The following is a 14603-nucleotide window of genomic DNA, read 5'->3' as shown; positions in this document are numbered from 1 at the left end:
CCTCACATTGTCTGTAATAAAAAGTCCCTTGACTTTCAACTTGATTCATTGTTGGGACTTTCTGGTAAAGTTATCTGGCATAGAATCTTTTTCCCTTTGATTATATATCAGTAAATTTATATTTTAAGTCTGTCATAGAGTTGTCTAGTAATAGAACTCTTCTTAGATTTCTTCTATTCTAGAAATTTTTTGATTTACTATCATTTATAGCATCCATGTTTTATAATAAACAAAATCGAGACAAATACCCAATTTTGATTTTTGGCTCTAGAATTTAATTAGATGATTCCAATGCATCCATCAGAATAGACATCGGTTTCTTTCATATGGTATAAACTATGACAAATGCTCTGACTACATCAATTATTTCTTTGGGTTTACAAGACTATGTATGTACTCGAAGCTATTTAGAATGGTTGTACACCTTACATTATCTACATACTAGAAATGAAAAGTACAATTAAGGTTTTCAAAAAGACACAGATGAAGGATGACCTTTTGAAAATAATATCAAATGATAGAGTCTGATCATTCCATGACAAAAGACATATCCTCCATCATCTTACAGGAGTTAATAGGGTAGGATATGCTTTTACCCAATTAATCTGAATGGGTTCTAAACAATAGTAGTCTTGCACGAGATGTCAATGAGCATGATAGCCTCAGCTCCAAACTTAGACCCTTCTTCAATTCTTACATTTTTCATAACACAAGCCCCTGCCTTGATCAAAACCCCCTTCCGAATTTTGGGATGCCCATTGATGCCATGGTTGCCGGTATCACCAAGTGTCACAAATAATGAAAGTCTAGCTAATAAAAACTCTCGTCCCATGGTGGAAGACCATGCCCTCGCCAATCCCAGTGGTAGGATGTAGGTCCATTGCAAACACTTAAGAAACATTTCTTTGGAGAATTGACCCTAAGACTAGAGGTAATGTGCCATATGGTGAGCTTTGCATGCGAGGAAACCCTTGAAGGTGAGTATAGAATGGTAGTAGGAAATGCATGCAGGATCTCTCTCTTTGGCAGTGAAAATGTCGGCTAGAATGGCATGGTGTACTTGATGGTTTTGTGTAAAGATGTCAAGAAATAGGTTGTAGAGCTCTGCGGTAGGCAGCATGGAGGTGATTGAAAGTTTGTTCATTAGGTGCAATGCCACCACACTCTCAATTGTTTTATGAGAGAGAATGTACTTTCCTTGCAAGTACCATCCTTGGGTTTTAGGGTCTTTCAATACCTATTGTATAGGGAAGAGATGCAACCTTGGATGGCAATGGAGCTAAACTATCAAAGCAACAATTCTAGATAGAGAGCCAGACCCAAGTGTGTATGCTATTGAGCAAGTAGATTGAATTGCATATCCCATTCTATAGCTAGCTGATTGAGTATACCTACGATTTTTAAATAGAAGAGGATCCTTTGTTTAATAAGTATTAGTGCCTAATGTGGACAGGGTTGAAAGATCACATTCGTCATACACTTTAGGCTTGAGAAGGTGCACACACTTTTCTTCTTATCAGAAAAGACAAAGCTATGGTCTGGTTGAAAAGTCTTAGTGTTAAATATATTCATCTATTGTCACACTTCCCTTGATGAAGTTTATCATTGCTTTACTACCAAACTATGTTCATTGATTCAGCTAGAGTCATTTCTCATTTTGACATTCTGAAGGTAATAACCTCGTCAATACATTGTGCCTCCAGACCTTCCTCATTATAAATAGTTGTTAAGATATTCATACCTTCTCAAATCATTTCCATGTATCTTTATTTTGCTCATTATCTTGAAATTTGGCACTGCATTTCTATATTGAACCCTCCTTGCCTCCTTTAACTAAATACTTTTACTTTCTTTTGATATTGTTCATCGCTGTCTTCATGACAGTTATACAGTGACAACCTCATTCATGCTTCACTGCATCTTGCCATACTCTCTCACATTCGGCAGCACCGTCGCAAAAAATTTCTCGATTGGCCTTTTTATGTCAATCTTAGAACAAATTAAATTTGATATGTCTTTTCTTGTTTATTCAATCATTTCACATCTTTATGAGGGTCGTTATCACCTTTCTCGATTGATGTTGTGTGACACTTTTGATTCTATTCATAAAATATTTACAGAAAATATGTGTCGGCTTTCCGAAATGACAGAGACATGACGGGGGTTACAAACACTTTGAATATTGTTAAAATATTCTTCAAGCGGTGCTCACAATGGAGGTCTAGTTTGGCCTTTACATATTCTCCAGTTGGGTGTATCTGATATAATTCATTTGTAGATTATTCTACAATTATGATGATGCTACACATTTTGTGCGGGTTTTTGATCTGGGTTTCACTTGGATCGGCGGACCCAACTGAAGGGTATACTCAGCTGAACTTGACTAGAATCCTTTGGACTCCTTATATACGTATTTGAATTCTTCTATGTCCCTCTCTGTGTGAACAACATCCTGCAGGAATAAGATTCTATCAATTATATTGGCCAATTTTTAGGAAAGGCTAAGTTTAAGGACAAAATTCATAAGTGTAGACGTGTGCCTGTGTTGTTATATTCCATCCTCATCTTTTCTTAGCATATATTGTAAACAATAGTGATATTGCGTTCTATTCTTGAAATCTTTATGAAAAATCCCCAATAAAGGACAATGAATCTTATGGCGTGCATTGAGCAATATAACTACTGATATACTTCAATAAAGAACTTGAAGTAAGAGAATCAACAAAGTGTGTACTTGAAGTTAGCTCACCAATTACATAATCTATTACATGGCATGTCAGGTCTTTGTCCTAAATAAATTTCTCTGGTAATCTCAGTGGTTGGAAAACTTGCTTATTTTTAGAATTTATTATATTATTGGCTATTTGCAATTATTAATCTCTGCCATGTAATGGCTGGGATTATTGTTTTCAATTTGCTATTTAGTATTACTAGTTATTTTGAAACCTGTGCATATTTTCGAACGATCTCATTTATATTATAGTTGAAGCGATATTTTCTATTAAAAGTAATTTCTGAATTTTAATTCATAATTTTCAATTGGATCTCTCAGATTTTCCTTGTAGTAATTTTATTTTCTCCTTGAAAAAATTAGATAAAAATAAAGCTAGAAAAAGTTACTAGAGTTTCTAGGCATGTGTCTACCATAACCTCGTGATGAGGGTTTCATTTTACATATGTTTGACAATTTTCCTTCGATGGTTTGCATGCGTGCAGCCATTACAAAAGTCGCATTGTCAAAAAGAAATGCATGTTTGTCTTTACTTTTACATGTTAATGACATTTACCCTAATTACTTTTTTATTTGCATAATCTGCTTGCCTCAGTTTTGTTTTCCAACCTTTGCAGCATATGCAACACCAGCATGATTCTGGAGAAGAAAGTAAATAAGACTTCTGCAAAAGAATATACCTTTTTGGCATGTGGGTCATAGTTATCATTTTCCTGATTTGGGGTATTTGGAATCAATATTTCATTTTTCATTTTCTAACTATGTGATCTTACTAGTGCTTTATATGCGTTTATGTATTTCACATTTCATTTTTTAACTATGTGATCTCAGTAGTGCTTTATATGTGTTTATGTATGCACATAAATTCTCCTTCACAACTTATATTTTAGTTCTTAAATTTATGAAAGAAAATGTTTCTACAACTTGCTAACTAATTTTTAACATAATTTGAATGTCCCATAAAGTTGATTACTAACTGAAATAATTTAGAAGGAAATGCTTGGCTATGTACCAATATTCCATTAATTTATTTTTTTGTTGTGCATGTTTTATGTTTTCTTCATGCATTGCAACATTATTATAGAAGGGCTTTCAAAATTCTTTATATATGTGAATTGCATATTCAAAACTTCAATAGTCTTGCCGAGTTTACCCACCAAGGATCGGACCAAGCCAAGATTCGGTCTTCCAAACCACCAGCTCTACTAAGGATTGCCTAGATTCGAAGTCAAAAGAGTTTCAACCCTATGAGGGAAAGTGTAAGAAGGGTTGAGAAGGCTTTCTCAACCCAATATTCTGACAATTAGCATATTCAGTGGGTACTTTTTGTGTTGGCCAAAGAAAGTGTAGTAATCAAAATTTCTTGTGCTAGCACGCCCCTTCATTTTAAGTAGCTATCTAGAAACTAATAACTAGACTTTTGAATTTATTAAAATGTATGGAAAAAAGATAGAAATAATTATTTTTATGTTGAAGGATGATTGGTCGCTCTATATTATTTGGAAGTATATTTTTCCTTAAAGGTTACTAAACTAGGGATTAATATAACATGCTCACCAGATTTTTCCCCACTCTTTCTTGCAAATTATTAAAGAATAATTTCATATTGACTATTCCCATACTTCTATTGAACAATATGTTTGATTCTAACAAACATCAGAAATGATGTAGAAAAATGAATGACATAGGGGGTTTGTGCTATGTAAAATATTGCAAGAAGCCTTTGATGTGCACTAATGATCAATTAACTTTTTGTTATTTTAATGACTAATTCAAGTTACACAAGAAATTTAACATCAATGTTCACTGTAGATTAAATTTCATCGATAATTCAAAGAATTGAAAGCTTTTGATTGTTTTATGTTTCTTCAAGCTCAGCCTTTAAACTCTCCAGCTCTTTCAATTGTAGGTGTCGTCCTTCCTGAATAATTATTGTCTACTATAGTTGACCAGCATTTTGTATGTTTTCATTTCATTTTCCCATTTAATGTTCATTATATTTACCGATTTAATGGATCATCTAACCTAACATTGAAATCAGAATTTTTTGCAAGAACTTCATGGGACTCATCTTTTAAAGCTTGATTTTTCTCTTCTTACTCTCTGCAAGCAACTTCTACACCTCATAAACTTGAATTTTCTTTTTCGAACATGTTTACATGTTTATTTATTGCGTGTTACTCTAGCATCTTGAAGTGACTCTAGTGGATCATCCTTATGTTTTATGGCTATCTATTGGGCTTTATTCAACATTTTGTAGATTACAAAACTACATTTTAATGATTCCTATTGCCCTACCCCATGGTTAGTGAATTGATTTCAATTCAAGATTTTGATATTTTAAAAAAATGAAGTGGAATTCTTTAAAGTTTGAAAAATGTTACACTCAATTGGAAGAACATATGCAATATAAGTAACTTCAAAACATTACCATATTATAGATCATGACCACGGTTTCAAGGCACAGTAACAAGAAATGAGAATAAATGTTGGTTTAATGAATTATTTCCATGTGAAGTGAGTTAGTTAATCATAGACATTGTATCAACCTATTTCTTCTTGATCATGTCAAGTGAGTTAGTTAATTATAGACATTGTATCAATTTATTTCTTTGCTAATCATGTGAAGTAAGTTAGTTGAATTATATATGTTGTATCGATTGATAATGAGATATTTTTATGATCATGTGAACTGAGTTAATTATTTAGACATTGATGAAATCTCTAATGGTCACTAGATGATTGGAAATGGTTTTGAATTTACAATTAATAAATCTTGAATTATGTCTTGGTGAAATTTTTTGTTTGAGTGAATGCAGGAAGAAGACTGAAGAGAGGGGAAGCATTGCTAAATGGGATCATTAGAAGGGGATGGTCGAATGATCTAGTCATCAAAATCAATAGATTTGACCCAAGACTATCTTGACAAGGATACTAGGATTTGACAACATACTGCATTGTGGAACCGCATGAGCTATTAAAAGAACAATATAATAAACAATATAAATTAAAAATAATTCATATATTTAAAGAATTATCAATAAATTTATTATTATTGAATCATTTTTATACATTCTCAAATACAAACATATGTATATAAAAATAAGGTGACACTAATAAATTATAAGTTGTAATCCAATGGTTCCACTTTTTCAATACACACACATAAAATACATAAGGATACATAATAATAGTAAAATAATAATTAAAAACTCTTTGACTTCTTATTTTTCTTTCCCTCCCTCTTCTTCCCTTTATTTGATTTGAATGGCTTCTTGTAATTGATGGTAGCCAAAGAGCCAAATCTATTTCCTTTTAAAGAGTCTCACGACTGTATCTTTCCATAGTCTATCTTCTTCTCTATATTCGTGGCTTCTTTCTCTACATATGTTTACACAAGGAAGAGCATCTATGTGGCACCAACCTCATCTATTTGTATCTATTTCCAACTCACCTCCACGACCATCCTTACCAGTGGGTTCAGAGCACATAAGGGAGGAGATCATATTCCAACTGTGGAAAGCAAAGAGCTAACTATGGGTCACATAAGATCCAAACCATATTAGAATATGTTCATACTTTCTTTCATAAATGTCATTTGAAAGTTCTTACTTTCTTATTCTAGTCGAAAGTCATTAAAACTATCTGGTGATACCACAGAACATGTTGTAATTCCATATTGCTATGCTAGTCAAGTAACATGATTTGTATGAAAGCCAAATACTAATTCCAGTCTAATATAGAGCGAATTGGGTAGACTTAAAATAGGTTTCTAGTTCACAGAGTATCTCTTTATATGTCACTGATGTTCTTAAATCATAATTGCGTTAGAAACTAAATCAAAATTTTGTTAGAAACTAATCATGAGGGTGTCATTTTAATTTTCTTAATTTTATTTCATGTTCTCAAAAGCTGGGTTTGTGATGTTTGTGCATTACTATTGAGGAATTTTTACACAAGCACTACTGATTCTAAGTGAGCAAGTAATGATGAAGTAGCGATATATTTTGAAGAGGCACTTTGAAATGGTTACCTTTTGACTATTTGATGTTTGACAATCTCTATAGAGAGAATCATAAATATCTACAAGCTCTTAATACCCACAGTATCCCACTCAATGCCTAATACTCACCTAGTTCCACATATTGAACAATTCTCTCACTATTTTAGCATCTATACTCTACAATTCATCAACATCCTATGCAATCATTTATATATCACCATTCATATAGCAACACCCTATAACCTTGATTGGTTCTCATTCGAACACTCCTCTACATACCTCATACTAGGGATCTAAGACTAGATCCTTTACTCTTCCATGTCTACCAACATGACACAACACAAAACTTGTTGACTGAACCCAAACTCTTATCCCTTTTTTATCCTCTTGTGATGACTAATAATTCCTTTATAGTTACCACCACACTTTGTTCTTACACATTAACCACTCTCAACCCAAAAGTCAGATTGGTGTACCACCTACCTAGAATCAATCACAATGTACTCAAGGATTTGTTCTTCCTTATTCCTCTACTAAAGACTTAATCACACCCTTCTATGAAATCAAACAAACACAACTTATCAGTTAGTATACCCTGTCACAATAGATGACTCTGGTATGATATTCCTTTGTGTCACCTCATCTACTTTGTGGATCAGATCTTTCCAACTTTCCAAGTCTTCCCAATCATCCCTCCACATTCATCATATGGCTTCAAACCACCTTCATACTCCAACTAAGTTAACAAAGTCCAAATGTAATGTTGCTTTCTCAAAATAACAACTTAATGGCTTATCTCGTAGGTTTGTACTCAATTGTTTGTATCTTTTAAACCCAATAATATTCCTTGTTAGTTTTGTGCCACACCTTGATGCAAATGTTTTAGTAACTAATGGACATGTGACATATTTGTGTTAATCTTGGCTCATGACCTAATTCTGAATTACACCAGTTTTACCCTTATTTGCACCATTATTTATACATATGGCAAACATCATTATTGCATCCTCTTTCACAGTAACTCCTATATATATATATATATATATATATATATATATATATATATATATATATATATATATATATATATATATATATATATATATATATATATATATATATATATATATATATATATTCCATGCATCAAAATAATCACTCTCTTAGAATTCATTTCTAAGTGAAAAAAAATAATTAGAATATTACGTTACTCTCTTCATCACATGACTTTGTCAGTAATACCTTTATTCCTATTGGTGCAACCATTACATCTTCTAATGGTGCAAGTGTTAGTTATACATGAATTGTCTGCATGACATCTACTTCATCTGTATCTCCTGTCAATGTTATACTATGACACTAGATTCAACACATAGTTGTAACCATTGAACCCAGTATCTTTCTATATTATAACAAAAAGCAAAGAATGACCCTTAGATATTCATAGATTATACTATAATATTTTCCTTAAAATGGAAAATTTGAGAGATTTTAGGGCTCATTAAAATAAATAAACAAGTTACATAAGTAGATCTAGATCTTACCTAAATAATATTGTCATTGTTCTATCCTTTATCCGGAAATCCTTTTTTCCCAAATGCTTCATAGCAAAATAGAGAAAACACATCTTTCTCTCAAAGCAAAGGTAGATTATAAGTGTTGTCAAGCCACTTGTAAGTGTGTCTGGCTGTAACAATAATATTGTATCCCTCTACTTCAAACAATGATTCTTTAAGATGGTCTCGATGCTACACATCATCCAACACATCTACAATATACATAAATTCAAGGGATATATTGTTACTAAAATAATAATTTATATATTATAGTTTTATATAGATATATTGTTTCTAGGAGTGGATAGCAAGAGCTCTATAGACTTTATTATTTTCAAAAATATGGCCAAATCACAAGGATTTAAAAGTTTCGATTGATTTAATTTAGGATTGAGAAATAGAAAATTTGCACATTTGGAAGTAAGTTTTTTTTTTTTGGAAACAATTTTCTTCAATATTTGTATCAATAAATTGTCCACTTGCTGCTAATATCATGTACCATATTCAAGTAGTTTTTGTGGTTGAGGTTCTCCTTCCTCAACAGACATAGCATATGCATAAGGTTGGGGAATTGAGCCACATCTAGGTTATAAAATTGATAAAGGTCCATTTTTCAAGGTGAATACTTCACGCTTAGATGGCCTTATGGCCCTTAGTAACACAAATCTTGCTTGTGTTTTTTATGAGCATATAGTGATTTGATTCAAAAAACTTGATTTACTTTTCCTATCCTAGAATAATTAGAGCAGGATATGTTAGAAACTGAGAAGAGGACTCTACTTCTGTATTCTTTTTAGATGCACTATCAACTTGCATTTCTTCTCCATCATTATCACTCGACTTTGGACCCTTCATATTTCCAAGTGTATTACCCTCATCCATAATGGTTTTCTAGTTAACATATTTCTTTGCCTTGGTTTAGCCTTTGTTAACATAGAGAGGATGACAGTAGGCAATTTTGTAGCTGAATATGTTGTAGGAGGTGTTGTGGGTTGAGGATATTATAATATTGAGGGTTTGGCTATCAACACGAGGTTCACATCCCTCATTTATTTGCATAAGAACCATAGACATTTTTATAAGAACACCTTGACCAAAAAGATCTACAAAATCCAATGTTAAAAGCTACATTAGAGAAATAGCCTTACTTTAAGTGTTTTCCTACTATTATTGAGACTTGGAGTCTTCTCAGGTTTAGAGTATGAAAAAATCAACGTTCCATCATTGCAACTCTTCTCACATCATCCATGACATTAGATATAGAAAGGTGAAACAAAAAACATATGGCTTTGTTATTTGTTGTGCTTCTATATGGAAGAGCCAAATCATGGATTCCACCATAGTACAGATGTAATGTCCCATGTCTAGTCGACTCATAATATTGTGATAATGTTTTCAAACCATAACTGCAATAGGGTATTTATTTATATCAATAAAAATAACAAAAATTTTCTTAAAATATTCCTTGCTCAAATGAACTTTCATTACTATGTCTATTTTCTTATAAGTACACACCCTCTTAGCATGTTAACCAATGAATGATTAGCTCTCAATTAGTATTCTTAGAAATTTATGTCACATTAAGAGTAATGGAGGAAACAAGGATAGATCTGATATCTCCTTAGGATTTGGTATTTATGTCTTCTTTAGACTATGATTTTGATCATTAGATCTTTTTCTTTACTCCCTTGATCTCAGTGATCATTGTATATTTGCCTGTTATTCTTGATGTTAGTGTTTACCATACGTGGTAAATAGATTAATTCACATAGAAAATAGAATAGAATAGCAATACTCCTTTTATTATTTGCATATGCCAAAGATATTATATTATGCCTGAATGATTACAATGATTTCCCACAGTGTACATATACCATTTTGAAGAACCTTCCCGAAGGGGTCCATTAGCTACAAGTGGGCTACATACTATTTACTGACGATGTCAGCTACACAATATATACAATATCTACCAATGACATCATTCCCCCCAAAATATAAAAGTTGTCACCTGATAGCTAGCAAAATAGGAGACAACAACATACAACAAGAACAAAAAATACTAGAGAGGAGGTTGTGCCCCTGAAGAGTGCTTCTGCTAGTGCAATTCATAGACCTAATTTTTTTGGATGCATAAATCCTTTTGAATCTATGTATCAACCTCTATGGCCTCCTTTAGAAGAAGTGTTGCATCCATAGCCTGGGCCTTGGCTCATTGCAATTCCTACTCAATCGCTTCCTTATCTCGCAGCAATGCTAGATGCTCAATTGCCCATGTTTCCTACTAGCTGGCCAAGTCCGTGACTATCTTCTCTCTAGTCTCCCTCTCTACTAATATAGATCTCTTAGTTGCAATCCTTTTCACTGCCTTGTTCACCTCTACATGCTTATGAGCATAATAAATGCCTCTATACAATCCTACAATCTTGTGCCCTGGCTTCTCCATTGGAGTGTTGCACGGTCCCAACTTAGGTTGGGTGGCCCAATCAAGCCAACATCTGTAGTGTCTCAACTGCTCGCCATCCTCTATCTTCAAAGCAGGAGAAAAATTGCTGAGGAAAAACCCCCCAAATATAAGCTCAGACCAAATGCCACTCTCTCTGCTAAGTCATAGCTTGCAATGCCACATTGTGTCCCTTCTATTGTGCAAACCACATAGCCCTGAGGTAGTCTTTGTATCTATCTTCATCTGACCCATAATCCTTCTTTCAAAAATCATCCATCATCCATTCCCCATCACTATCTATCTCACCCTTGACTACAGTAGTCATGACCACATCTGATGTAGCCTCCTGTACCTTGGGCGCATCCTCGACCTATGGCACTCCCACATCCTATGGCTTTGATATGGCAGCTAATACCTTGAGATGCCTCAAAGACTCAATGGATGGACTGACCTTAGCAAGGATGAGTCAGAACTACTACCATAGAAAGGCGCTCACTATATCAATCAGTTTTGTGTTCTGGCTGCATGCTCTCATCTTATTATGCTGGCGGGGCTGACTGTACCAGCAGAGCATTCGCTAATAAGGAGGAAAAAATGGTGACCACCGCATCAGAGTTAACCACATCTAAATAGACTTGGGGCTTAGGCTCTAGTGATGGAAACTCAATATCTACCACCACCTGCGGGACCATCTCTACCATTGCCCATGGGATAGCCTCTGCTACTACTGTGTGATAGCCTCTGCCACCATTAGTGAGGTCGTAATGACCGAGGCATGGTGGTAGCCAAGCAAGGAATAAGTGAGGTGGGTATGGTCAAGTCTGCTAAAGTTGACAACTGAGGAGGGGTGAAGAATGTGGGTCCCCCACTATGTCACTTCCAACTTTTTTAGAAGTACTTTCTTCCTCAAACTCAACCCCATTACTCTCACAAGTGTGGGAGGTTACAACATCAGCCATGGGAATTGAAAGCCCATTCCACAGGATTTTAGAATACCTACCGTGAAACTCACAAACAAATCTGTGGAAACATATAGTCTTACTTTGTGGAAATAAGAGATACATCATGGGATATATAATGATTCAACTTATAATTTTTTGCACCCATAAACTGTTAAGCCATAGTTTATTTCTTGAGCACATACAACCCTTACACAAATCCCAAGTCAGCATCATCTAAGTATCTAGAATGGAAATAATTATAGGGTTCAATGCACTCATTCCCTTTCTTCACATCTACAATGCCTCACATTCATTGCTTTCTACAACCTCCATGCTTTAAAAAAACTAGCCACGGTTATAAAACAACTCACGGAGAATATAAGGTAACAACATTGAGGAAAGTAGATCTGTGGGGAAAAAAATCTGGGACTTGTAAAGATATAAAATATCTCATGGAAGAATGTCCATGGGTTGCTTGCAAAACACACTGCCCATGGCTAGGTGTCCATCGAACACTACCATAGGACACTCTACCGGTGGAACCATCTCATCAAGATGAATTTCCTTACATTCAACCATCTCTCTATTGACATGGTGTCGATATACAATTGTGGAAGTGAAATTACTAAACATGGGAAAGCTCAAATGGTTTCACTTAAAACAAATTTTCCTTCCTACTATGGGAAAGCTCTTGAAAATACACAATTTTGCTATTAGTACTCTCTCCTTGAAGTTGACTATTCTCCTGCTATAGGGTTTTCACTAATGCACACAACCCTTTTATCTTGTATTTCAATTTTTCTATGCCTACTATTGAGGGTTTCATGTATATTATCTTCTTAAACTTGACATCAATAACTTTGACTTCTTAAGTTAGTTCCTTAACTTGATTCTATAGTGTGGCATGGTTCTATGGAATCCAAATCAAGAACATTCTCATGCATTGGGAGAGAAATTCCTCATCTCTACATGTATAATAATTTTCAACCTTTATGTCACATTCTTCATGAAACATTTTATCTTTCTTGACATTTTGACATTCAATATTACATCCTTTCTCTAATGTCAAAAAGTTCTCTCTCACTATTTAGCTCCCACAATATTAAACCATTACATGTACAATTCCATCTTTAATATGTTTGGTCTTATGGTACAATTTTTTTCTATGACTATATGATTGTGAGTAGTCATCATTGATCGCTTTTTTGTACTCCAAAGCTAAAATAGCCTCAAAGTTTTCAATCTCAGATGACATGTGCAAGGTATAATCAAATTAAGCATCTCATTTTCTTGTTTCCAGAAAAGATTTTCTAGGACCTTTGGTTCATCCTTTCCAAGTTGGTACTTTTCCACATCTAATGATACTCCACCTTACTTTAGACCAATGACCAAGTCAGGCAGCTTTAGAGCATGCTTTTGATTGTATTATGTTTCTTTAGGCCTAGCCTTTAAACTCTCTAGCTCTTTCAATTGTAGGTGTTGTCCTTGAATAATCATTGTCTCCTATAGTTGATTAGCATTTTCTATGTTCTCATTACATTTCCCCATTTAATTTCATTGCATTTACACATTTAATTTAATGGATCATCTCACCTGACATTGAAAGCAGAATTTTCTGCAACAATTCCATGGGACTCATCTTTTAAAGGTTGATTTTTCTCTTCTTACATTCTGTCACTATGTTGAATTTGTGCATGCAACTTCTCCACCTCATAAACTTTAAATTTCTTTTCCAAACATGTTTCCATGTTTATTTATTGCATGTTACTCTAGTATTTTAAAGTGACTCCAGTGGATCATCCTTATGTTTCTATGGCTAGCTCTTGGGCCTTATTCAACATTAAGTAGGTTACAAAACTACATTTTAATAATTCCTAATGCCCTACCTTATGGGTAGTGAATTGATTTCAATTCAAGATTTTGATATTTTAAAACAATGAAGTGGAATTTTTTAAAGTTTGAAACATGTTACACTCAATTGGAAGAACATATGCAATATAAGTAACTTCAAAATATTACCATATTACAGAGCATGACCACGGTTTCAAGGCACAGTAATAGTAAATTAGAATAACATAATTTGTTGAGAACTTATTTATATGTATTGTTACATCCCAAATTTTTGCCCTAAATTTTAAAATGATCATAGCCATTGCTTTAGCAAATTATTTTCATGTGAAGTGAGTTAGTTAATTATAAACATTGCATCCATTTATTTCTTCTTGATCATGTGAAGTGAGTTAGTTAATTATAGACATTGTATCAATTTATTTCTTTCCTAATCATGTGAAGTAAGTTAGTTGACTTATATATCTTTAATGAACTGATAATGAGATATTTTCATGATCATGTGAAATGAGTTAGTTATTTAGACATTGATGAAATCTCTAACAGTCACTAGATGATCAGTAATGGTTTTGAATTAACAATTAATATATCTTGAATTAATGTCTTGGCAAGAATATCTATTTGAGTGAATGCAGGAAGAAGACTAAAGAGAGGAAAAGCATTCCTAAATGGGATCATCAAAAGGGGATGGTCGAATCATCCAGTCATCAAAATCAACATATTTGATCTAAGACTACATTGGCAAGGATACTAGGATTTGACAACATACTGCATTGTGGAACTACATGAGCTATTAAACGAACAATTTAATAAATACTATAAATTAAAAATAATTCATACCTTTAAAGAATTATCAATAAATCTATTATTATTTAATCATTGTTATACATTCTCAAATATGAACACATGTATATAAAAATAAGGTGACACTAATAAATTATAAGTTGTAATCTAATGATGCCACTTTATCAATATATACACATGAACATACATAAGGATAAATAATAATAATAAAATAATAATGAAAAAACTCTTCAACTTCTTATTTTTCTTTCCCTCCCTTTTCTTTCATTTATTCAAT

General features: G+C 33.4%; 1 pseudogene; it reads right to left on the bottom strand.

Moving 5' to 3' along the window:
- Positions 1 to 592: 592 nt before the first annotated feature.
- LOC149569847 (serine acetyltransferase 5-like) lies at positions 593 to 11434 on the bottom strand (annotated as a pseudogene).
- Between the last annotated feature and the right edge of the window lie 3169 nt (positions 11435 to 14603).

The sequence above is a fragment of the Cupressus sempervirens genome, chromosome 3 (genome assembly GCF_028749045.1).
Source record: "Cupressus sempervirens isolate cs-2001-9-10 chromosome 3, ASM2874904v1, whole genome shotgun sequence".
NCBI classification, from domain to species: Eukaryota; Viridiplantae; Streptophyta; class Pinopsida; order Cupressales; family Cupressaceae; genus Cupressus; species Cupressus sempervirens.
Note: the sequence above shows the minus strand (reverse complement) of the source record. Positions and strands in the feature narration are given on the sequence as shown.